Below are 27,061 nucleotides of genomic sequence, written 5' to 3'. Positions count from 1 at the left end.
CACACAGGGTAATGCTAGATGCTAAAACAAACAATCCCCAAACTCTCAATGACTTAATAGAAATTAAGTTTCTGTCTGTCTTATGCAATTGCCAACAGGAAGGCTGGAGTAAAGGTGGCAACCCTGACCCACGTAGCTATTCGGGGATTGGGACTGACCCACACACTGTCATCTTCTGAAGTCAGACTAGGGATTGTTATCTACTGTCAAGAGGGGAAACACAGATAGAACCAATAGCTCAGAAGCACTTGTACCAAGAAGTGACGTTTCTATGGCCATCATATCCATTGCTAAGAACTGGTCACTAAGCCAGGGGACCTGAGACTAGGCATTTCTTGGCCAAGGAACCATTTCCCAACTTCAGCTTCACTCTCTGAAAAAAAAAATGGATTCTTAGTGAATATTCATTGATCTCTGCCTCAGTTCATGACCCAGGCTGTGCCTTGAACACATCATTTAACTACTGAGTCTTAGTTCCCTCTCAGTAGAATCCTTACCTTGTAGGGTTCTTGTACTGCTAAGGAAATAAAAGGAAAGAGAGTTTCTGAAGCCCTTGGCTTGGTGTCTGCCATGCTCCACACATTTGAATCAGGAGGAATATTTGTGATCACCCATCCAACCCCTCATTTTCCAGATCTGCCTATCTCACATCAATGCATACTCCCTCGCTCAAATCTAAGCTTTTACCCACAGTCCACAGAGAATGAGGCCCAATGACACTTGGAAAAAAACTTTACACCTTAGAGGTGCCCCTCAAAGTAGGGTGATAGCTTTGGAGTGCTCTGCACAATTCCAGTTTTCGATCTAACAGCACGTGTTGGGTCCTATGGCAAAGCTGTTGGAATTCTCTGAGGCTCCCTTTCCTCCTTTCCAAGGGGAAGATAACCACAAGTACCCACGTCTTTGGCAGGACATCACATGCAGAAGTACCTCACAAACCATGAGCCCTGCACATGTGAATGTCTGTCTTTTTGCTGGCATCTGAAGCTCTTTGAAGGTTGCCTAGAGTGTCGTGAGAATGAGACACAGCCCAGTCAGACCAATCCCCAACAGATTTGCCTCATTCTAAAGAAGCAATCTGTCAATCAGTACACACTGCTGCTGCCTCGCCAGCTGGGGGTTCTCATCAACAAGAAGTTGAAGCTGTTCATTTTCCAAGACTTCTCCCTCTCGTCTTGATTCTGCATGCTCAAGGTTGTCCAGGGTCCCCAGAAATCAGAAATGATTTGTGTCAGAGAGCACATTACAAGAATCATTTGTCATTTCTGGTTCACGTTTGAATTTGAAGAATGATGCTGGGGAGTGATCCAGAGGCACCATGTGGAGCGTTGCCATGATGAGTAGCAAAACCGTTATGTTAACCTTCTGGGGAGCTGTGTGCTGGGGTTCGGTTTTGACTGCATGTACCCAAAGCAGAAATTTCAGGCTCCCACAGGGGGATGAATTGAGGAAGCATTAATAATAAGAAGACTTCATATTTGGATGATGATTTTTTTCCTCCAAAAGAAAAAGAAAGACTCTTTGTGGCACAGAGCAACATGGAATGACCTTTTACAGGGCATTGGATGAACCCCTCAGTTGACAGAGAGAAGCCTTGGGGTACAGATAGGTTTGTGACCCATTCGTGGTCACAAAACAAACTTTCCAGTTGATTAGAAAAAGCCTTCCTTGTGAAAAAGCTGAGTTCGAAAACTGACCTAGGAATTTAGTGCCTCAGGTTTGAAGCCCAGCTCCTTCTACATCTGGTTGGGTGATTTCAACAAGCCACTCCACTTCTCTGCCCCTCCATCTGCCTCCAGATGAGTCCCCGAATCCCATATCCCTGACACTTTTTATTTTTGATTCTGTGCAATTCGTGGGAAAGGCTTTCATCCTTATTTAGAAGTTGAGAACACTGAAATCCAGAGATCTGGAGGAGTTTCTCAGAGGGGGGCTTCTGGATCTTGAATCACAGTAGATATATTTTTTTTATTATTATACATAGAAAGGAAAGGGCACTCCAAGCAGAGACAGCAGCCTAGCCAAAGGCAAGGAGAGACGAGCAGGGCACCCTGAGGAAGTCTTACGTATTTGTTGGTGGCTACAGATAGGATGCAAGGGAAAGGGCAAAGGAGGAACGTACTGAACAGCAACTTGGAGTCAGATCACGGAGAGCCTTGAATGTCAAGTTCAGGGCATGATATCTCTAAGCCATACGTTCATCCAGGGGTGATCTTTGACTCTCAAGGAGCATTTGGCAATCTCTGGACACATTTTTAATTGTCATTACTGGTGCAGAGGCTACGAAATATCCTACAATGCACCAAACAGCTCCAGGCAGCAAAGAGTTGTCTGGACCAAACCGTCCCTGGCACCAAAGCCAAAAGCCCTGCTATAGACAGAGAGTTCTCTGCTGACCTCGATGAAGGCTGCTTGTGGTGGAGGGAGGGCAAGATTCGAGGCAGGGGCTGCCCTGCAATCATCCAGGGAAAAGGTGATGAAGCTCTGAGCTAAGACAGGGTCAAGAGGACCAATGTCAGTGAGGTGGAAGAGATGGAATTGACAGGCTGTTCTTCCCATCCTTTGCCCTAACACCTTACAATTTCAAGCATTTTTTTAGCATCTTTTTCTTTTATCTTTCCTATCATTTGCTCAGCTGTCCCTAAGAGCCAGAGGGTGAGAGACCTGGGACTATATTTCCCCTTTAAGGTCCTCCCCTGACCCATCCATAACTGATTCACTTTTCACCAGGCTCCAACTTGGAAGGGGAGGGAAGATTAGAAGCTGGCACATGCCGTAACTCCCACAATTTGGTTTGATAATTATTTGTGTCATCATTGGTTTAATATTTCTAGTGCAAGATTGTCAGTCCGTGAGCAGTGCTCATGTGGATGATATTCTTCACCGTAATTCTCGAAGCCCAGCTCCATGATTGACATATAGTAAGTAGATCCTTGAAACAAATATGCTGGATGAATAAGTGGGTGTCCCAGGTTTTATGGGTGTGAGGCTGGTTGGGCATCATGCACTTGGTGTCGGTGTCCCTGCTTGGTGGACTCAACCTCATCCCCTAGGCTGAAGGACAGGCTGAGCGCTGGCTCTGGCCCCCTTCACAGCACCCAGCAACAACAGACCTGCTCCTCAGAAGCAAGAAGGGAGTAGACGTGCAGCAGACAGAGGACTGATACAAAAGGACTTGGGAGTGTCCTGTCTGATCTCTCCACCCTTTCTACACACACTTCTCCTGGCAGTCCTTTTCATTGTGACATCTTTCCCCTCCATGTGGCTCTTGTAGTCGTCTGGAAAACTGAGGACCCTTGTAGGAGGAAAAAGGACTGGATAGCCCTGCATTCATGGATGAAAAAACATGCAGTTTTCTCAGTGCAGTGGGACAGCCCTAGGCCACCTCAGCCAGGCTAGAGGTGCATAGATGTGTGTGCCAGTTGTCACAGTGCAAAAGGAAGTATCTAAGCACCAGCTTCCATACAATTTGCAGAACTTTGAGTAGTGATTCCAGGAACACAGCAGCCCCATAGCTCAGGGAATCAGACCAACCTAATTCTCAAAGACCCCGGAAGCCTTCTAACCCTGACTCCCAGATGGCAAGAGCTCAGGGGCTCCACAAGGTCAAATGTCTCTTGAAATGTAGATAGAGGATCAGGAACCGCATGTCTTGACTCCCCAGAACTTTTTTCAGGGACTTGGTCTGCTCTAGATGTTGGATCTGCATAGATCAAGGCGGCTCAGATTTGGCATCCTCCATCCAGATACCCCAGGGCCAACTGAAGTATATAGCATCTGCTCTTTCAATGGCCCTTGGTCTTTCTAGGATGTTCTATCACCCATTTCCTAAGCTGTTCTGGAATTCTTGCCTCAAAGGACCCAAAAGCCTTGGCTGCAAACTCCTCCTATCCTTCAGGGATAGCTGCAGACAGATTTGAACAGTTCACAGTTCAAATCACAGTTTTTGGTGTGTGATTTTGGACTAAGTTATTTTACTTCTCTAAGCCCTTTTCACAGGTAAAAATAGGAAGAGGGAACTCAGAAAACTCTTGTCTAATTAAACAAAATTGAATGGAACAATGTACAGAAAAATATTTTGTGTACTTAACACAGAGTAGGGACTCAGAAGACTTCTGCTGGGTGAGTAAATGTGACATTCAATACAAACAATTGACCTTTAGCAAAGTCCTGAGGGACCTTCTCCCATTCCTGGCTCACTGCTTGTGGGTCCTGGTGTCCTGGGGAGGCTGACCCTTATCTGGTTTCCTAGTGAGAACTGTGACTGTTTTCTCAGTATTTTAATTACAACTCTCTCTCTGTCTCCTGGCCCTGATGGCAACATGGTCTTCCTGAGAGCACAGTTAGCCTTGTGCTCCCATGTGAGTCCCCTGCCCCAAGCGAAGGTGACCTGTACACTCACCTATGTTCGCACCAATTAAGTGGATTCATTAAAAGGGTTGGCACTGTCCGTGGGAAGCTCCTCAGTGACCCACAAATTAAAAGGGCCTTGCTGCCATCTGCCAAGCTTCCACCTCTCCACCACAGGGCCTGGCAACAGAAGGGCACTGACCCTCTTTTATTCCCCCTCCAGCCAGAGCATGATGGGAATAAAAGGAGTCCAGGAATGATCCCAGAGTTGGCTTATTTTTCTAGAAGTTCACTGTCTAATTAGGTCTACAAAGCACTTAGTTTTATGGGTTGAAAATTAATCCAACACACAGACTATACCATGATATATTTAGTGAGTTACTTTCCACTTGCAGACTCTAGAAGGGGCTGGTTCTTTTCTCCTTCAGAGGCTAAGAATCTTCCCCAAGGGTTAAGAAACTGTCTAGGGACCCAGAAACCCCAGGGACGGGACCTTCCAGCCTCTCTGTTCCTAAGAACCCTTGATGTCCTTCAAATTTACTTTATATATATATATATATATATATATATATATATATATATATATATATATATATTTCCTGGTGTAACTTCATAAGAGGTTCAAAGAGATATGCTACCTAGAGCCTCAGTAGATGCAGATGATCCTGAGGGGCAGACAGACATAAAAATAGCTGATTCAAGTGTGACACTGAGGGCTGCAAGGGTTGCTAAAACCAAGGAGCACAAAGGCAGACATCCCTCTGTCTGCCTAAGGAATGCTTGAGTAAATCATAATAGCTTACACTTGTTAGCACTTAGTATAGGCAAGTGCTCGACCAAATGCCTTTCATGCAGTGTCTGGTTCAGTCCTCATTTAGAGGGGAAAGGAGGTAGCATCTATAGAGAAGCTGCTGTGTGTGCCAGGGTCTGTGATCTGCATAATGCATGGATCTCTTTCTCTGATGGCCTGCTAGGTAGAGGCCTTTACACAGAGTGAAACTCAGTCTCAGGGAAGTTAGGTACAGTGAACCCCGGTATCTCTGGGGAATTTGTTTCAGGACCAAAATCTGAGGATGCTCAAGTCCCTTTTATAAAATGATATAGTATTTGCATATAACCTGTGCACATCCTATCCACATGGAATCCTCTCTGCATTACTAATGATACCTAATACAATGCAAATGTGAAGAGTCATTACTCTGTATTGTTTAAGAAGTAATAACAACGGGGGAAAGTTTACATGTTCAGTAGAAAGGCAATTTTTTTTTCAAATACTTTCCATCCAGGGTTGAAGCTGATTGAATCCCACAGAGGAGGACCCATGCATACCCAGAGCCAGCTCTCCTTTGCCTCTCTGTTAGAGTCAGAATAGAAATCAGAAAACCTGCCATCTACATCTTGGCTTCTCAAACTTTGGTATACGTGTGACCAGGCTAGGAATCTTCACAATTCTACTTCAGTAGATCTGTGCAGGGTCTGAGATTCTGCATTTCTCACCATTTCCGTGGTGATGTTAATGCTGGTGGTCCATGGAGCACACTTGAAGAGGAAATGGGATCTATACCCCAGGTTTGTGACGAGTGGCTCTCAGCCCTAGGTGCCCCCAAAGAACCCCCCCAGCGAGCTTTTAAAATGCTTCAGCGTGTGGTTCTTATTCCTTAGCAATTCTGATTTGGTTGGTCTGGGTTGGAGCATTGGGTATCCCTGCATTTAAAACTCCCCAGGTGATTCTCATGGGCAGTCAGGGTTGAAAACAACTGTGATTGTTTGTGCATCTTCTTTAAATGGAATCTCAAAGGCTGACCCTAATTCCAAGATGCCCCCCATGTTCACTCCCTTGGGGGGAGCCTCCAGCCAGTTCCACTCAGCCTTGAATGCCTGAATCCTTTGGCCAGATTATCTCCAGACCCTGGCACTGGGGATTGAACCCAGATCCCTGAGCAGGCTAGGCAAGCACTCTAAACTGAGCTCCATCCCCAGCCTGGCCAGATCCTCCTTGATAATCCCTCCCTCCTGGCTGGCCCCAAGTTGCTGAGTTTCCCTGCCCTTTCATTCTCACCACCTCCAATATTTTAATCCCATTTATTCGGTGCCTGCCTCTGTCTTCTTGTCCTCGCTATCCCTTGAGTATCAGGAGGAAAAGACTTCCCCAGGGCTATCGATTCCCAGGGAACTCACAATGTAGCGATTTCTTTCTTAATTAAGATCTTCATGCCGAGCCTTGAGTATTGGACCCATTAATCAGCTCTCTTAAAACCCAGGGGAGAGCTTGAAGTGGGAGATTCATGCAATGGCTCCCGATAGTACAAGGGGCTGCTCCTTGTCCGGATGTGCAGGGAAGCCAGGCCTGGGTAGAGCAGCCTAGCTAATCTTATCATACCTTTCTTTTTTTTTTCTTTCCTTTTCTTCCCCTTCTTCTTTGAATCAGATGCATAATGACACATTCTAAAGTCTGTCACTACCCAAGCATTATTCTCCCCAGCCAATCCTCCTCACCACTCGCCATTATCTGTCATCAGAGACAAAACAACAGAAGATAATAGGAGTTTCCAATTCATGCTTTTTTTCCCTCCTTTCATTCTCTGGGGAAATTATGTTGAACATCTTTTTTTATTGACTTATTTATAAATGTAGAAAATGAATTGCTTAAAGATTTGTGTTGGAGCAACTCAGATGCTATCAGGGTTGCTGACACTCTGGCTGGAGGGAGGATTCCAGGGTTCCAGTGGGGTGGTAATTAAGTAGATGGACCTCCCTTTTCCCATAAGGGGCCCAGGTGGTGGCCCTCCCTCTTTGTCCCGACTAAGAATGGTACAGTGAGGCTCATTGACTGCCTAGCTTCCTTATCCTGCAGGATTGTGGAGGGAAAACTCACACACACACACACACACACACACACACACACACACTCATGCATGGACAGCAAGGCCTGGGTTCACTTTAACCTCTACCTCTTGGTGAGCCTAAGCTTAAAGGCTTTAGCTGTTCTGTGGTCCTTAGATGGCTTCAGGTTCCTGATTCTGATCATCCTCAAAGACACAAGTCAGAAACTCTCTCTTCAGATCTGCCCCCTGGAGAGAGCCCACCCACCATTCATCACCCTCTTCCTGGTACATATGTTGGATGAAGAGCAGGAGTCTTCCATCTCCCCCGAGCAAGGCATTCATCTATGTTCCTCAGGATTAAACCCTAGAGGGAGACAGGTGCCGAGGCCACCGGCCCTCCTCCACTGGAAGTGGGTGTGGGCCCCTAATGGCCGCAACGGAGAGCCCAGCATCGATCCAGAAACAGCAAGGAGCAACTCTAGCTGGAAAACAGAGATAATCTGTGTCGATTATGCATGTGTTCTGCAAATTAGAGCCCAGCATGAGAAACCTGCTTGTGTTTCGATTAGGGAGCAGATGTGTCCACCGTGAGGGGTTCTCGCAAAAGCTTCCGGCATGGACATCAGATCTGACCTTTCCAGCAGACGCAGTCACAGGACGATTGCCAATGGGGAATCTGGGTTTTGAAGAGGCAGGAGGGTGATAACCTGGATGACTGCCACCAGACTTGGAATCTCACAGACACCTGGCCAGAAAGGCCCACAAGCACACCCAGAAGACCTTCGGCACTGCCTCATTTGCCACCGCCAGGGATGACCTGGCCTTGACCAGAACAGTTTTGGCCCCTGTTTTAACTGAGTGCTTCATCTTAGAATGTGCTGGAGAAACAAGTGGAAAGAAAGCCCCAAAGAGAAGGTGGGAGCCTGGGTCTGAGGGGCCTAGGCCCTGGGGGACTTCCACTCAGAGATGGAGAAGAGGGAGGATCAAAGCCAAGGGTAATGAGGGCTAGAAAGGAGGTGACTGCTGGCATGGTCATGAGGACAGTCTCCTCTCCAGAGGCACAGAGGTGAGGGAGTCCTGGGGCATCTTGGTCAGATAATTAACACACTCAGAATCACAGGGAGGAATGATGTCCTCAGCCCTGATGGGAATGTTCTGAACTTGTATAGTGATGGCAGATGCAAAACTCTATAGAGGTGTCAAAAATTGATGAATTTTATACTTACAGAAGGGAAATGTTATGAAATGCAAATTATACCTCAACAGTGCTGTTAAAAATGTATTACTTTCTAATTTAAACAAATATGAAGACAATACAGACAAATGCAATAATGGGAAGGCCTGGAGGCTGCATTCCACTGTTGCATTAACAAACCTAAATGGGCTCAGGCTGATATCATTAAATATACACATAATACCTTTTATGCATCTTCTTTGATTGACAAATGAGGGTACTTTTAGAAGAGGGGCTTGTACCTGGACATCTGGGATGAACTTCAGAAAGTTAAGAAACACTTCTGGGGCTGGGGATGTGGCTCAAGCGGTAGCGTGCTCGCCTGGCGAGCGTGCGGCCCGGGTTCGATCCTCAGCACCACATACCAACAAAGATGTTGTGTCCGCCGAAAATTAAAAAATAAAAAATATTAAAAAAAAAGAAACACTTCTGAAATTTTATGAAAAATGTGAATATGTATACATTTATATTTATATATATACATACATATTCATATATGAATTTTTCTGCAGAAAAGTTCATTCTATTATGTAGTACATGGCTGTATAAATATGCTACAGTTTATGTACACATTCTTGTGTTGATAGACATTTGAATTACTTCAAGTGTTTGGATATAGTTAACAGGCTCTTCTGAACATCTTCTAGTGCCCATAAGCACCCATTTCTGAAAGAGAGGAATCACTAAGTCACCTGGCATGTTACCTCCATACCTACTATGTAATGACAATCCATTTCCCAAGGTGGTCGTGCCAACTTTTATTCCTAGCCCAAGTGCAGTAGTGTTCCCATTGCTCCACATCCTCACTAGGTACTGTTTTCTCAGATTCTTCATGTTAGCCAATTTTGGTATAAAGAGATCAATCATTTTAATTTGCATTCCTCTGAAGATTAATAAGGTTGAGCACCTTTTAGAATAAATCAAATATATGATTTCCTCTTTTCTGAAGTGTGTTCAATTATTTTGCTAGATTTTCTATTGAGATGTCTATCTTATTGAGCTGTAGGAGGTCTCTATTATTTTGCTGGACAAATGTTTTACAAATAGCTTCTTAGTAGTTTTCCTTTATAAAGACTTTTTGTTGAAGTAGAGCATATACATTTTAAAATGCACAAATTGTTAGTACAGTTTGCTGAACTTCCACAAAGTGAATACACCTGTATAACTAGTATCAGATCTAGGAAAGATATGATCAGCCTCCTGGGAGTGTCCTTCCCCCAACCCTATCCAATTCACTCTTCCAAAAGATAGCAACCATTGCTAACTTCTAACACCAAGTGTTAGTTTTGAATGTTAAGAATGACTTTTCTCTGCCATGGTGTCTTCTGATTATGATAAATACTTACTGCTAGTAATATTCAAATTTCTTAATATCTTCCTTTACAATCAGTGCTTTTTATGTCATATTTAAGAAAACTTACCCCACTCCAAAATCATAAAGGTATTATCTTGAAAGCATTTTATAGTTTTGCCATTCACACTTAATTCTATATGTCACACAGAATTATTGACTACGGTGTATAGTAGGAGCTTTAATTTCATTCAATTTCACATAAATACTCAATTGTCTCAGCACTACTCATTAAAAAGACTGACATTTTCCACCACTGATCTTCAGTCCCACCTCAATCATAAATCATGTGGCAATCACTTTCTGAGTTTTCTATTCTGTCTTACCGGACTGTTTATCCTCTTACCACTAATACAGTATCTTAATTCTATAGCTGTATAAAAGGTCCAGGAACTGCAATAAAAATTCAGATGAGTTTCAGAAAGAGTCTATCTTTATAAACTGCTTCTTCTAATTTATGAACTAGAATATAGCTTTACATTTTAAAAATCATAACAATTATTTAATAGAATTTTATTTGACCTAAAAGCCTTCAGAAATAAAGACCTACAGATCCAGGGAAAACTCCTGTTTTTTTGTTTATGTTCCATGAAGAATGGATGGCCATGTAGAAATGACTGGAAAAGGGGGTGTGAGCTAATGGTAAAAGGCTGCCAGGGTCCCAGCAAGCCCTGTCTGGTCAGATTCTTCTTGGCCTCTCTGTATAGCTTTCTTTCCTTCTGGACCTAAGGCAGGTCCTGTCTGGAATGAGGGTTTTTAAGGGAGGGGTAAGGGAGGGTAGGGGGACAGTAAGGGAATAGCAGGGAGGGAAGGAAAGAGAAAGGAAAAGAGAGAGAGAGAGAGAGAGCGCTTTCTAGGTTTTATGACTGGCTTTGGGAGAGAAGGGTGAACGGACAGGAGGGCAGGAGGAGAGCAGAGGCTTTGCTGCTGAGGTTGCTTTTGGGATTCCAATCTCCTTCAGTTAGAAGTTCTCAGCAGACCAAAACCTCACCCTTTGGGCTATCATATTCTGATCTGACCCTGCCCACCTTCCCCCTTTCCCTCCCTCCTCCTCCCTTTCTCCTTTTAAGAAGGGAATGTGTAGATCTTTCCATCGTCTAAGATCTTCTTTGATTTCTCTCTTTAGGGTTCTGTAGTTTTCATTGTATACATCTTTGACTTCTTTCATTGATTCTCAAGTATCATTTTTTTTGAGGTTATTGTGAATGGAGTAGTTTTTCTCATTTCCTTCTCAGAGGCTTTGTCACTGATATACAGAAATGCCTTTCATTTATGGGTATTGATTTATATCCTGCTCCTTTGCTGAATTCATTTACTATTTCTGGAAAGATCGACCTTGTTCTTGGATAGGCAGAATTAATATTATCAAAATGACCATACTACCAAAAGCGCTATATAGATTTAATGCAATTCGAATCAAAATCTCAATGGCATTCCTCATAGAAATAGAAAAAGCAATCATGAAATTCATCTGGAAAAATAAGAGACCAAGAATAGCTAAAGAAATCCTTAGCAGGAAGAGTGAAGCAGGGAGTATCGCTCTATGAGACCTTAAACTATACTACACAGAAATAGTAACAAAAACAGCATGGTTTCAGCACTAAAACAGACTGGTAGACCAATGGTACAGAATAGAGGACACAGAGACTAACCCACAAAATTACAATCATCTTATTTTAGACAAAAATGCCAAAAACATGCACTGGAGAAAAGATAGCATTTTCAACAAATGGTGCTGGGAAAACTGGAAATCCATATGCAACAAAATGAAATTAAACTCATAACTCTCACCATGCACAAAACTTAACTCAAAATGGATCAAGGACCTAGGAATTAAGCCAGAGACTCTTCATCTAATAGAAGAAAACAGTAGGCCCTAAACTTTATCATGTGGGTTAGGCCCCAACTTCCTTAATAAGACCCCTATGGCACAAGAATTAAAACCAGGAATCAATAAATGGGATGGATTCAAACTAAAAAGTTTTTTTCTCAGCAAAAGAAAACAATCCGTGAGGTGAACAGAGAGCCTACATACTGGGAGAAAATTTTTACCCCTCACACATCAGATAGAGCACTAATCTCTAGGGTATATAAAGAACTCAAAAAGCTAAGCACTGAAAAAACAAGTAACCCAATCAAAAAATGGGCCAAGGACTTGAACAAACACTTCTCAGAAGAGGATATACAATCAATCAACAAATATATGAAAAAATTTTCAACATCTCTAGCAATCAGAGAAATGCAAATCAAAACTAAGATACAACTCCAGTCAGAATGGCAGCTATTATGAAGACAAACAACAATAAGTATTGGAGAGGATGTGGGGAAAAAGGCACACTCATACATTGCTGGTGGGACTGCAAATTGGTGAAGCCAATCTGGAAAGCAGTATGGAGATTCTTTGAAAATCTGGGAATGGAACCACCATTTGACCGAGCTATTCCTCTTCTTGGACTATACCCAAAGGACTTAAAAACAACATACTACAGGGACACAGCCACATCAATGTTTATAGCAGCACAATTCACAACAGCTAAACTGTGGAGCCAACCTACATGCCCTTCAGTGGATGAATTGATTTTTAAAAATGTGGCATATATACACTATGAACATTTTTAAAAGAGAATAAAATCATGGCATTTGCAGGTAAATGGATGGCACTGGAGAAGATAATGCTAAGTGAAGTTAGTCATTCCCCCAAAACAAATGCCAAATGTTTTCTCTGATATAAGGAGGCTGACTCATAATAGGGTAGGGAGGAGGAACATGGGATGAATAGATGGATTCTAGATAGGGAAGAGAGGAGTGAGGGAAAGGAAGGAGGCAGGGGATTAGCCTTCTAATGAATGTGATGGACATCATTATCCAAAGAACATGTCTGAAGACACAAAATGGGTGTCAACCTACTTTATATATAGAGATACGAAAAATTGTGGTATATATGTGTAATAAGAATTGTAATGCAAAAAAAAACAAGTACATGAATAACGTGAATTGGCGTGAACATACTTTATACAAACATAAAAAATTGTGCTCTATATGTGTAATAAGAATTGTCCATTGTCGTGTATTAAAAAAAATAAAATCAATAAAAGAAAAAGAAGGGAATGGGGAGTGGGTAGGGAAAAACTGTGGAATGAACCCAAACTAACTTTCCAATGCACATATGTGAATATACTATAATGAAACTCATCATTTTGAATATCTATAAGATACTAATTTTAAAAAATGTAAGTAAATAGATCAGTAAAGTGGATGAAAGGGAACAGTGGGAGGGAGGATGGGGAGGGTGAAGCGACTGAATTGGAGCAAATTATATTCCGTGCATGTATAATTAGTCCAAATGAATCTAATGTCAAGAATAACTACTATGAACAAATGAAAAAAAGAATAATGACTTCACTGTTTTTATAAAATGCATTCTCATAAACAATTCAATTGAGAGAAATGAAAAAAGTAAAAGAGAATGTACAATTCAACATCTCACCAACCATAACAATTATTAAGTCACTCTTCCATCTTTTTCTCTAATTTCAAGATGGCTCCAGTTTCATTTTCCTTTTGATATTCTTTTATTTTTTCAACAAAGGTTTATTTTCTACATAAAATTCTTATATTTCTTTTGTTGAATTTATAATAAGGTCCTTGATATTATTTAATACTACTATAAATATTATAATAGTTCATTTTCTAAGCAACTATTACTTGTTTGAGATAGAATTGATTTGTCTGTACAGATTTTATATCCAAGAACCGCATTATCTTATTAATGAGTTATGAATAGGTTTTTGCATATATTCTCTATATATTCATAAATATGCAAATAAAGAACATCCCCCCTTTTATATTTCATTTTCTTGTCCTAGTGCAGTAGCTAGGGCTTCCAAAACAATGCTGATGAAAAGAAGTAATAGACACTCTTGTTTTGTTCAAATTCATCATTAAACGATTTTGGGCTGTAAATGTCATGTAGCCATGTTTTATCAAGTTAAGGATGTTTTTCTGCTCTTTGCCAAGAAGTGTTTAAAATCAAGGCTGTATTTCAAATTTAACTGAAAACTTTTTCTGCATTGTTGACAACTTTATGAAATCTTTCCCCTTAATCTGCTAATGTAAACTACCTTGATGAATTCTGCTAACAATAATTTGAAAAATCACTCATTAGTTCAGGGAGATTTTCTGAATTATTTTCTACAGCATCCTATGTTTATTCAGTCAATCTTCATATGGCAGTTACATTATTTCTAAATTTTTATCATTATAAAAATCACCTAAACAGAGAATCTTGTGTATCTGCAAATGTTTTTCCCTCTTTTTCCTGTATTTTGGGGGTGCATTTTCAGAGTAAATTCTCAGGAATGGGATTGTTAAGGAAAAAATATATACTTATATGTTGTTAGAGAATGCTCAATTCCCCTCCAAAGGAACTGTACCATTTTTCTATTCCCACCAGTGATTAATAAGTATCTATTTCCCCTAAGACTCTCCAACAGTAGCTTTAATTTATGTTTTTATTAAAAATAAAGTTGAGTATCTTTTTATATGTTTAACGGGTATTTTTTAAATGTATGTGTGTGTGTGTGTGTGTGTGTGTGTGTGTGTATGTGCATGCTCACGCGCTTGCTCATATTGTCTGTTCCTCTCATGTATTCTGCTTTGGTTATTACAATTAAAATTTTTCTTTATATATTAAGAATGTTGGGTTGGGATGTAGCTCAGTGGCAAAGTGTCTGCCTTGCATTTGCAAAATCCTGGAATCAAACCCCAGTTCTAAAAAAGACAAAAAAAGAACCCACCCCACCCCACCCCCAAAAACACCCAAGAATGTGACCTCTTTTATGTATTACCTCTTTACTACCTGTTTTGACATTCAAAAGATGATTGCTTTACAACTTTCAAAAAGTCTTTTTGATGTTAAGATTATTTTTTGCCAAGTTGATATTAAACTTGTTGTTACTTTGGGGTGAGTCAATTTTATAAGCTGTCATTATCTAGATCTTTCAGTTGAAATGGTAGGGCTGATGCTACATTCCTTACCAACAATCTTTTTGCCTGAGACTACACAGTAAGGTTTAATGTAATCATTATGCTTCAGATAATTTAATATGGAGGCAGTGATTTCAAGTCTGAATTTCTTATTTAATTTAAGGTAGAATGTCAAACATTATGTTCCATGATGAAGGAAGCTGACTGTAATTAAGATCATAGATTACATAGAAAGGTGCCTATTTAAGGTGTTTCAGAATGCTCTATGATGTGCTCTCTCTGCATGGTCAACTCCTACATACTCAGTGAGTCCTAAATCTGGCCAGATTTATTGAACTCCTTCAGCCCTTCTTTTTTGCCAACCTATGACATTGGTGCACATCTCTAATCATAATCATGTGCTTTTGGCTCTGTCTTGCTGACTACACAATAAGCATCCTGAAAGGTGTGGGAACTGTTCCTTTTGTAGTATGCACAAGGAATAAACAGATCTTTGTTGAAGAAATATTTTATTGAATGAATGACTGAATTTCCAGTTCTAGAGGTTATCATGCTCTAGTAAACAAATGGCTAGAGAATCTATATCAATGAGTGAAGAAATAATAAACATAAAAGAAGATCAAATACTAAAATAATACCATATCATCTATAGCTCCCAGGTAGATGAAAAAGGGTGCATGTTTTTGCATCAAAGATAAAACCATGATAGTTGTAAATTGAGCCAATGCATTAAAAGGAAGATTTCTAAGTGAAGAATTAACATATCCAATTACATAGTGTAATATGAGAACAAGTCAACTACATTCATAAAATTCGAAGACTAACAAGGATAAGAAAGAAATCACTACACACAATCCAGTGTAAACTGTGCTATTCCAGCTAGATCATCTGCTCTCAGATCTAGAGCAAAGATCAGAAGAAATGTTCTTCCACATGGAACTGCTATGTAAATAAGAAAGAGCTAACACTTGTGAGTATTTGTGTTTGCCACATACTATCCTACTCCTCTCATCTAATCCTCACAACAATAGTTTAGTTCTATTTTTCAGAGGTGAAAAGTGAGGCATAGAAAAACAAATTATCCATAATCACACAGCAGTTTGGCTACAGAGTCCATGCTTTTAACCATCATGTCTCATTTTAACATTTTTATTTTAATTGTCCCTAAAGCCTTAAAAGGAACTGCAGGAGAACCTCCCCATCTCAAGCTTCTGCAAAGTTCCTTTTGCCATGTAAACATAACAGTCACAGGTTCCCAGGATTAGAATATAGACATTTTTGTGAGGCCACTATTTGTGCCTCATACTTTTAAATATGGAAAACTCTAAATGGCTAAAGCTGTCCAAACCAAGTTTTCAATAACATCTCAGGGATGTTATTGAGCTGTCACTAAGAACTCCCAAGTAAGGGATTGATTAAAAAAGAGTAACATTTGAACTTTGTACACTGAGCAATGCACATTCACAGGAATAGACAGAGACTGAGTAGCCCAGATAGCAATATGATAGGTCTTTAACACTCATATAGCAGTGAGCAGCAGGACTGTGTTCATTTGGTTAATTCCACTTTCAGTTTTTACTGCAAGACAAAGGAAGCCATTGGTAGCTGGTGAGCCCCAAGTTGTACTGAACACAGAAAGCACGTCTTTTTCTGACTTATCTGCCCCCAACCACCTCTTACGCACCAACCAGAGCAAGCATGCTCTCACTGGTGTCAAAAAGAGTTGGAAGGAATTACTGAATTCAGTGTGATTTTCTGTGAGAGGAAGATTCTAAGCCTAAACCTAAAGACAACTCTGATAAAATAATGACAATGAATTGGAAGGTTTGGAACCATTTTACCACACTACTGTAATAGGGGATACCAAAAAGTCCATCTTGTTGATGGAAACTGTTTATTAACAGGTGGTACTTGGGTAAAAACTCAAGTTGCTCTATTTCATTGTGCTTCATCTGTGGAAAACAATTTATGAAGGTAGCTATGGATCCCCCAAATGGCTGTTTGTTAAACATAGACAAGTTTGCTTAAGAATGTTTTAAAAACTGTGTAAAAGCATCTGACCTAGCCAAGAATGTTACAGCCACTGCCACTGTGGAGAGGAAAGGGAATTGTGCAAGTAAGGCCTCTGCCTCTGCTGGGCACCCAACATCACTGACACAGACCGAGCAATGAAGCACCACTGTACCTGCAACAGGTACAGAAAAACAATGGGAGAACATCTGAAGCCCCTCACCCCCCCCGACCATAACTTCTTTGTTCCAAGAGGGTGCTGAAAAAAATGAAGGTCTAAGTATCAAGTAGGATGGCCTCACATTCAATAGTCTCTGGGTAGCCATAGCGATCATGGAGAATCAGACAATGAAAGGACCACCAACCTGAGGATGAGTCTGGAGTGACATGGATATGAAGGTCAGTGGGATCCTTAAGATCCTGTCCTCACATGCAGAAGAGGAAGTCATTCTTTTCTTTCAACTTTTTATTTTTGCTTTTTAAAAATTTCAATTGTTTATATCTCATATCATACCATAAGGACAATTTCTAGTCCAAAATTGGAAATGGCATGACAGTCTTTGTTCCAAAATAGTACATTATTGTCTAGGTCAGAACATTAAAAGAGGAAAATTACCAAAGATTATATTTTTTTAAAACACTGATTTGAATTTGCTTTTTACATGATATTGTACAAATGTTTGTCACAGGCATTTACTTCAATAAGAGTTGAGTCAGTCTTCATTTTGCCTTGGTACTTGGTGAATTAAATGTCATGAATAAGGAGTACAAAATTTGTTGTCCATACTTTTAGGACAGAGATGGACCTGATATCTAAAATGTAAACTAAGCATTATCATATGTGTGTGATTATATATTTATGTCTTCTTTGTTTTAGATTTATCATACTTGCAATTAAATTCAGATGTTTGATACTACCAATTCAAAGTCTGTCACACACATTTTTTAAGTGCACATTTATTTGTAATTTTAAAATCCAATAAAAAGGATATATATAAAATAATATTTTCTATTATTTTGGGATAATTTTAACATAATTTAAAATAATGGTATTGTCAAATCATTATTTGGTCATAACATTTTGTAGATGGCACAAAACATGAAATGGGTCTTAAAAATCTAGCAAGAGAAAAATTTTGCAATTTGTACTGCACATCTGCAATTTGTACACACATACAAATTGTGTGAAAATATGAAAACACATGCACAATTTCTTTTGGTTGGTAACTGATTAGTAGTTGAGGAACTGCTCCAACCTTTCAAGATAAAGAGTAAAATCATAAGAAGTTTATTCACTTTGAAATTATATTAAAAGTTTGATAAAAATCTTAGGGGTCATTAGCATTCAAACAATAATATTTCTAGGTCTGTCAAAAATTATACTTTATTAAAGTTGTTTGTATATAGGTTATATGAGTATATTCTTGTTTTTATTTTCTTTATTGACTGGTACTAGAAATATGTATTTTTCTGTGTTCAGAAATATGTGATTTGGATAATGGCTGAATTCTTAAGTGTCACCATCATATCTGGAAAAAAAGAATAAATACTCTCACAAAACCTAAGAAGAATCAGTGGGTATATGCTTCATACACAGATGCCATTTAGCATGCAAGGAAGAGTTACTACAGGTGTTGGGTTAAAAATTTGAGTGGCCAGGGGACTTTCAAGAAAAAGAAGTCCTGGGGCTGGGGATGTGGCTCAAGCAGTAGCACGCTCGCCTGGCATGCCTGCGGCCCGGGTTCGATCCTCAGCACCACATACAAAGATGTTGTGTCCACCAATAACTGAAAAATAAATATTAAAATTCTCTCTCTCTCCTCTCTCACTCTCTCTTTTAAAAAAAAGAAAGAAAAAGCAGGCCAGATGTTGCTTAGAGCCTTGATGAAGAGCCTACTCAATAGACATTTCCTATGAACCAATTTCTGCAAAGCTCTGGAGAAAACCTTTTGACTTCAAGTGACAAGATTCATGGATTAAAAAACAAAACAAACTGAGCCAGACATAGTGCTGCATGCCTTTAATCCCAACAACTTGGCAAGTTAAGGCAAGAGAGGCCAGTGTGGGCAACTTAGCAAAACCCTGTTTCAAAATAAAAAAAAATAAATCAAAGAGCTGGAGATGTAGCTAGGTGGTAGAGCATCCCTGACTTCAATCCCCAGTACTACAAACAAACATGTAGAAACAAATTATAAAAAAGAAATCTTAAAATATTTTCAAAACTGCTTGAGAGTAATAGAATATTAACAAGCCTTAAAACTATTGAAAAACAGCTAGGAGAACTACCAGATAACATTGAATGGTATTTTCCTTTCCTTTCAATATAAGTACATGACTGGATGAGGGACTCTGGCTCTGACTGTTCGGCTCAGTCTGAGAATTTGAGACTTTGATAGAAAGGATGTACTCGGAGAGCCAGAGTCTATCTGCACACTTTGGTGGTATTTACTGTTTAACCCTAAATATATTCTGAAATTCTGTGAAATAAGGATGCCCTAATATTCATGGAACAGCAATGAATATTTTGTTGCAGTTTTCAACTTCCTATATGCATGGGTAAGAAAAAAACTGCACTTTAGCTGAAAATGAAATTCATATTTGTTAACTCTCAAGTTCAACTCAGAATTGAATATTTATGCAGGAAAGAAACAAGTACAGGTTTGATATTAAAGAAGTAAGATTCACTCTTCATTTTGAGTTTCAAAAAAACATTTTTTGTACATATCTAAGACTATATAAAAGATGAATAACCAATACAAATCTAGAATAATGTTGAGATTGCTAGGCTTATGTTTAGGTCACTCAGAAACATTTTTTTAAATTTTGTCTAAAATTGTGACATGGCTATTTGTGCATGTGGTACTAGGAAATGAATGTAGGGCTTCACACAGGTGAGGCAAGCACCCTACTACTGAGCTACATCCCTAGTTCTTTCTATTTTGAGACAAAGTCTCTCTAAGTTGCCCCCACTGGCCTCAAACTTGCAATCCTCCTGCCTCAATTTCTCAAGTAGCTAGGATTATAAGCATATAATCCTGGCTAGCTATTTTTTTAAAATTTGTATTACTTTGGTTTATCGTTTAGAAGCTTTAATATTCAACATGATAAATAAATTTTCAGGTAATAAATAATAGGTTATAAATTTTTATCCTCTATTTAAATGAAATCTACTGAGATTACCTTAAGAAAATTAAACTACTATTTGGACTTAAGCCAGTTAGTGTTTAAAGCAGTACAAAAAAGTTACAGTCTTATGAGAATTGAAGGCTTTGAAAATGATAATAATGTCAAAGAAAGGTTTAACAATTTTTTATTCTTTTCAAGAAAGGTTGGATAAAAATCCATTTTTTATTTTAAATGGGAATAAACAACTCTTGATCATACCATATTCATATATTATACTTCATCTCATTAGCTTAACAGTAGTAGTGTTTAGCATGTGTGTTTGTCAAAACTTATAAAGCTGTACATTAAAAAAGATGCCTTTTATATATATAAGGGACACCTTAATAAATCTTTTTTTAAAAGATCACAATAAGCTAGATGCTATAGCACAAGCCTGGAATCCAGGTGACTTGGGAGGCTGAGGCAGGAGGATCCCAAGTTTAAGAGTAATCTCAGCAACTAAGTGAGGCCCTCAGCAACTAAGTGAAATCCTGTCTCAAAATAAAAAATAAAAAGGGCTGAGGATGTGGCTCACTGGTAAAGTACCCCTGTGTTAAATCCTCAGTACCAAAAAAAAAAGTACAACAAACTTACAATTATATAAATTACATAAAATAAAGGTAATAAAAATGTTATAATTCTTAGAAGCACCCTGCCATGATAATGTAGACACAACAGCCTTAGCACGAATGAAATCTTGGATGTCCACAGTATAACAATTTTTTTCCCATTCTACAATTAAGTTAAAGGTCAAATTGTCCTTCAATGATATTTTCAATTTTATAATGACACAGGCCCTGGAAAATATGATCAAAAATCAAATATAGCCAATTGAACTATATGTACTCTTTCTTACTTTGAGGAAAATAATTCAGGGAATAGAAAGGTTTAGTGAGCTTTCTGTATCTCTGAAATAAAATACCAAAATGCTATATCAGAATAAAAAAATCTAATTACTTTGGGCTTAATCTTTCATAGCAAATAGACTTAATTTACAGAGTTTCTTTTCAACTCAGCAACCTGAACCCCATAAAGACCTGTCCATTTCATGACTTACATCATCTGCTTTAAGGATCTTGTTTGCTACAGAAGTATAACTAGTGAACAAATAACCAAACCCAGAAAGTTATAGAACTGGAATCTATTTCAATTACAGCATGTGTTTGAAAAGGAAATAAAAAATGCAGAAAAATTTTAGCAAATTTATTTACCTCATCATATCAGCAATCTTGAAATTTCCTACAAATATAACAAGTAAAATATAGCTCTTTCCTCATAAGGACAAGCAGATTGGAAATAATTACCTTGTACCAAGAAACACTAACAATAACATTTTATAGTGATTGTAATTTTTCTAATAATCCTATGGTGTAAGACTGTTAGCATCATTTATAGGTGATAATGAAAATACAGTAGCCACCACTACCCCAGCAAATGAAAAGTATAATGCCAAATGATTTGTATGTGGTGCCTAATTTTCATTGTAACCCTATGAATTAGACATTGTCAACATCTGCTTTTATAAAGAATTAAGTACAGTCACTTAACTACTGATTGGCAGATGTTAGACTCAAAAGCGCAGGTATCTTATTGGTCTAAGCCTATACTGTTTATGTTTCAAACGTCTTCTACCAAAGAGTATTTAAATTACTGGAATATGACTTTAATTATGAAGTTTTATGGATGATATGTATATTATATTTAATTATACCATAAAGCATAGAGTCTTTTAAAAAAATGCATCACAATAGTACAGCGCTATTTCTACACTTCCAAAAATGAACTAATTCATCAGAAGTAAAAACTGTGCACTGTATAAGAACAGAAGAAAGTATAGAAGTAGAAGAGGCAAATAATTTACTCAGGGTGCTTGACTAGGGTATTTTACAACCTTGTCAAGATCTTCCACAAATAAAAAGGACTTGCTATGTATTCTTTATTTCCCTGTTAAGGGCAACTGTTTAGTATCTATTCCTCCAGGTCCAGGTTTCACAATCATATATGATTATTTAAAGAACAGTTAGATATATAAAGAAAAGAATTAACATAGCAAACAGTTACTCTAGAAAGCCTACTTACAATGTTGGTCTATGGCTAGCATCTGGGAACCTGGATTTCAGCAGGATTCCCATCATGCCCTGTTAAGAAGATCACTGTGCCTAAACCGTAAATGCAAACAATATGGTTTGTGCTGAACACTTGCTTTCTTCCTGGAGTCTGTAGTTTTGGTTCACGCTAACCCCAATAAGTGTCTTGTGCACTGAATCTCTGCAGTGCTTCCACAATAGACAATATTTTTTCATTTCACAGGTGTGAAAGAATGTTGAGAGAATCAAGTACATATTTGACTCTGCTGGGAGAGGACTCTTAGAAGTTTGGTTTCCTCTGGAATTTGCCTGTGTGCCTTTACCCTTTGCTGACTTTGTTCTTGTGTTTTCTTATTGTAATGACTCAGAATACAACTGTGAGTACAGCTATATGCTGAGTCCTGTGGGTCTTCCTAGCCAATCACTAAACATGGGATGTTTTGAGGATCCCTGACACAAATAGTAAGATACTTTCACAATAAACCGATAGTTACCGCTAACAGAATGGCCATGATAATTTGCTTAAGATTGGCAAACCTGGAGATGTTTACCCGCCACTAACAAGTACAAAAGTAACTTCCAAACACCTGACCTTGAATTATATAATGTACATTTTTTGTACCCACCAGGCACTCTAGCAGGAAAAGAATTAGGAGACCCTACTCCAGCACCACCTTCTTCTTCATCTTCTTCAAATTCCAAATGCTCTTCCTCACCAGGGGCTAAAATTCTCCTATATAAAAAAGGACAGAAAAACTAGTGAGCTACTCCACTTAATACACCAGCTAACCCTCATAGCCACTAACTTCCCAGATAAGATGCTGATTATTAGGTTGATGTTGATATAAATGTCAATGTCAATCATCTCATTGCTACCAATGGTAACAGTCATATCACCAATACCATATTTGATAGGGAAAAAATACAGAAATATTTGAAAAACAGGCATAAAATAGATAATAAAATCAGAAGACAAAATATGGATGCTTATTTATTTACCTTAATGGGCTAGGCTGAACATCAAATGGAAATTCTTTATTATATGTGAGAATATTTTTTAGGACTAGAATAAAGACATAGACAAACATTAGTCTTATATCTTAGTCTTACATGTTATGTAAGTCTTATATATTAGTTAGTCTTATATGTTATATCTTAAATTGATACTTTTAATCGTATTTTATAGTGTATTAAGCACACATTAATATATGTATTTTAAATTCCGAGCTTCACTATCATTTTAAGACTCTGCAATTGACTACTGAGTGTCTTAGCAAAATAAAAATGTCCATAGTGGACTGCAGGTACCAGTATTTTCAGAGTACTGTAAGATCTCCAAGGAAAGTCTCAGAGCCCTCATAGAAAATGAACCATAAAATAGTTCTCCAATGTACAAGGTCCTAGGTGATATGGGGTACCAGTGAAAGAGAATACCTCTTCTCCTGAAGTATTTTAATAAAAGATTGATACTGAAGATGACTAATTAAAGAGAGATAGATAATCACATCTTATTCTTTATCCTAAATAGATTTCCCTCAATACTTATCACACTGGTAAGGTTTGTAGCAGCAAGGTTATAATTCTAATATTCCTTTTATGATGAAATTTATTGTATATGTGTGCACACATATATACATGCATATGTATATATGTGTTTGTATATATATATATATATATATATATATATATATATATTACACGTGTGTACACACACATACACATACACACACGCACACACAGCAGACTTTCTCCACAGGGAAGTCATCAAACAACATAATGCTATCATCTCTTGTGTCCTGGTTGATTACTTTCTGGCATGTAAGCCTACAGACAGATGTTCTACAATTCTATCTGTATCTGGAAAAGTATTTTATGAAATTTATTGTTTCATTTCCCAATTTATGGGTTCCTAGTTACTACCTGCAATTATTTCAAGATGAATATTTAGCATTATTAATTGGGAAACCCATGGTTTTTACTCTAATTACTCAGACTTTAATTTTGGAGTCTTGCAGATTTCAGTTAAAAGGAGTATGGCATATTGGGTTCCTAAATAAAAAAAATTCAAAAAGAACAGGTTGTAATTACATAACTTATTCCAATAGGAGTCAATCATCCAGTGAGAAAGAAGTTGGAAACTTGTACCTATATTCTCAGTACTCACTCTTATTCTCTCTCCCTTTAGCTCTTCTTCATCCTTTATCTCTTTCTTCTTCTCAACAAATGCATACCGAGTACTCACAATGTTCCAATCACTGTTTTAGGTGCTAAAGATACACAGTAATCAAGAACTCATATTTGGACTTTAGACCTTACAAAGGAAAAGTAGACAATAAATATGCCAACAAATAAACAAGATAATGTAAGATGTGATTAGTGGTATGAAGGATACAAACAGGATGCTGTGTAAAAGCAGAGAGAACTTGGTAGAGTAGCTAAGGTAGACAGGGTACCTTTCAAAACTAAACTGTAAGAAGACATTTGAACCAAGACCTGAGATGAGAGGAATAATCTATAAGTAGCTCTAGCATAAGGCTTCCCAGGTATTAGAGAACAGGCTGGAGCAACAACAAAGGTTCCAAGTAGGAAACAGTTTGCCTTATTCAAGGCACAGAAAGGACTGTGGGAACTTAAGTCTGACAAGCAAAGGGGAAGCAGCAGGAGATCAAAGTAGAAGGTTTAAATCAAAACCTAGCCCTACAATTACAACAATAACTTGAACATTTACATAAATACTCTAATCTCCCCAGTTCTAAAATGAGAATGCTACTTCCTTTACAGGCTATTGAGAGAATTACAGCCTAAATAAATGTATACAAAATGGCAAGGGAAAATCTAAAATGGACATTCACTCTCTCCATGACCTTTTTGATCTAGTTGACTAGAATCCTAATATTTCTTATCTCACTAAGAAGTACTGTTTATTTTTTAATACAAGAACATCTTTTCTATACTTCTGCATGATCATTGTTACTAAACTATTAAATCAACTTAATATTAATAAGTAATATTAATAAATATTGATCACTTACACAACAATAAAATAGATACCAAGAATGGGGAGCAGGTAACAAAAAGATCATGTCTCACTCATATCAGAAACAAACACACAGAAATGATCATATTGTAATAAGAGTTTAATAAAATGAGCAAAAAAATCAACCATTAAAAATGTATATAACAATAATTTTTAAAAGCTGATCCTGTTATGGTGGCATGTGTCTGTAATCCCAGGTACCAAAAGCCTGAGTCAGGAGGACTAGAAGTTCATCTGCCTAAGCAATGTAGGGAGACCCTGTCTCAAAATAAAAATAAAACAATAAAAGGGCTGGGGTTGTAGTTCAGTGGTAGAGTGCTTGCCTTGCACATGTGGCAATGGGTTCAATCCTTAGCACTACATGAAATGAATAAATAAAATAAAGGTATTGTGTCCATCTACAACTAAAAATGTTTTAAAAAATAAAAATAAAAAAGACTGGAAATATAGCTCAGTGGTAGAGCACCCCTGGGTTCAATCCCCAGTACGTCAAAAACAAACAAACAAAAAAGTTGAAAAATATCTTGGTTATTAAGAATATCTTGGCTGAGTGTGGTAGTGCACACCTGTAATCCCAGAGGCTTAGGAGGATTAAGAATTCAAAGCCAGCCTCAGCAAAAGTGAGGCATAAGCAACTCAGTGAGACCCTGTCTCTAAATAAAATACAAAATAGGGCTGGGGATGTGGCTCAGTGGTTATCTTGCATTTGTATTGTAACAGAATAATTAAATAGTATTTTCATTTCTTTGGTATCAAAGCTCTGAAGAGGACGTATTTGCTTTAGAATAATAGCTTTGTTATATTATTTTTACAAGTTAAAGTACTATGAAACATTTAATTTATGTGAATAGCTTTAGAACAAATTTAAATAGCTTTAAAACAAATTTTGTTTTACTTTCTATAACTGTATTATAGGTTTACATTTTCAACAACTATGGAATAACATATTCTATTGTTCTTTTAAAATAGCTTAAACTTTACATAGAGTTTTCTTTCTACCAATACTAGCAATGATGTCTTAGGAGGATCTCAAGAGGAGCTTGAATTTTACAAAAGACATTATCATAAGTATGAAGCATGTCATGGGTTGGAGATTCATTGGCTGATTTGGTAGGACTTACACACTTTGGATCACTACATGGCAGACATCTGATGCTACTCCACCATGGAAAATTCAGCACTCCCAGCCTTTCTCTTGGAGCACAGACCTACCAACCTCCTGAAGCTAACCCTCAAAAGATGACACACAGGCAAATATCAAAATGCATTTTGCTTTTGGTGACTGACGTGTTTCATTTTTGTGGTAGGAAAATGGGCAGCTGCCTCAATTTTGAAAGGTTATTTTTTAAATTATAGGAAAAGATTCCTTCAAAACATTCAAATCTATTTAACTCAACACAATCTTGCCAAGTTCATACTACACTTAAAGCATTCAATAGGCTCTGGGGTGGGGGAAGAGTCCATTCATAATCTCTTTGAGGACTAAAACAAATACAAGTGAAAATAACACATGTGAGAATCTGACAATGGATAGTTAAAATGATTCTATACAGGAGAGGAGGCAGAGTTTAATTATGCCTCTATAGAGACAGCAGAGAAAGCTTTCAGGGAGAGGTGGAATTTCTGTGAAGCCTTGAAGGGTGGCTTAACAGAAGGGAATTTTGCAGGGTGGTGGTGGGGAGATATGCTTGAGTAAGCAGCAGTACATTACTGCAATTAACATAAGAAAAAATGGCTTAGACTTTCACAATCATAGTTTTAGTATTTTCAGACAGAATTTAAAAGATTTCAAAATGTTCAAGTAAAGAATACATCAGCCTAATAAACCAGCCAAGAGCTAGTAATGTAGCTCAGTGGTAGAGCATTTGCCTTATATGGAAAATGCCCTGGGTTCGATCCCCAGCACCACACACACGCATTAAATTTAAAAAAAACCTTTTTTTAAAAGAAAGGAAACCAGTTAAGTTTAACATATTAAAAGTTAGAATTCATTATTTTCCTTAGAAGAGGCTTAAC

This window comes from Ictidomys tridecemlineatus, unplaced genomic scaffold (assembly GCF_052094955.1).
Source record: "Ictidomys tridecemlineatus isolate mIctTri1 unplaced genomic scaffold, mIctTri1.hap1 Scaffold_52, whole genome shotgun sequence".
In the NCBI taxonomy this organism is placed as follows: domain Eukaryota; kingdom Metazoa; phylum Chordata; class Mammalia; order Rodentia; family Sciuridae; genus Ictidomys; species Ictidomys tridecemlineatus.
Note: the sequence above shows the minus strand (reverse complement) of the source record.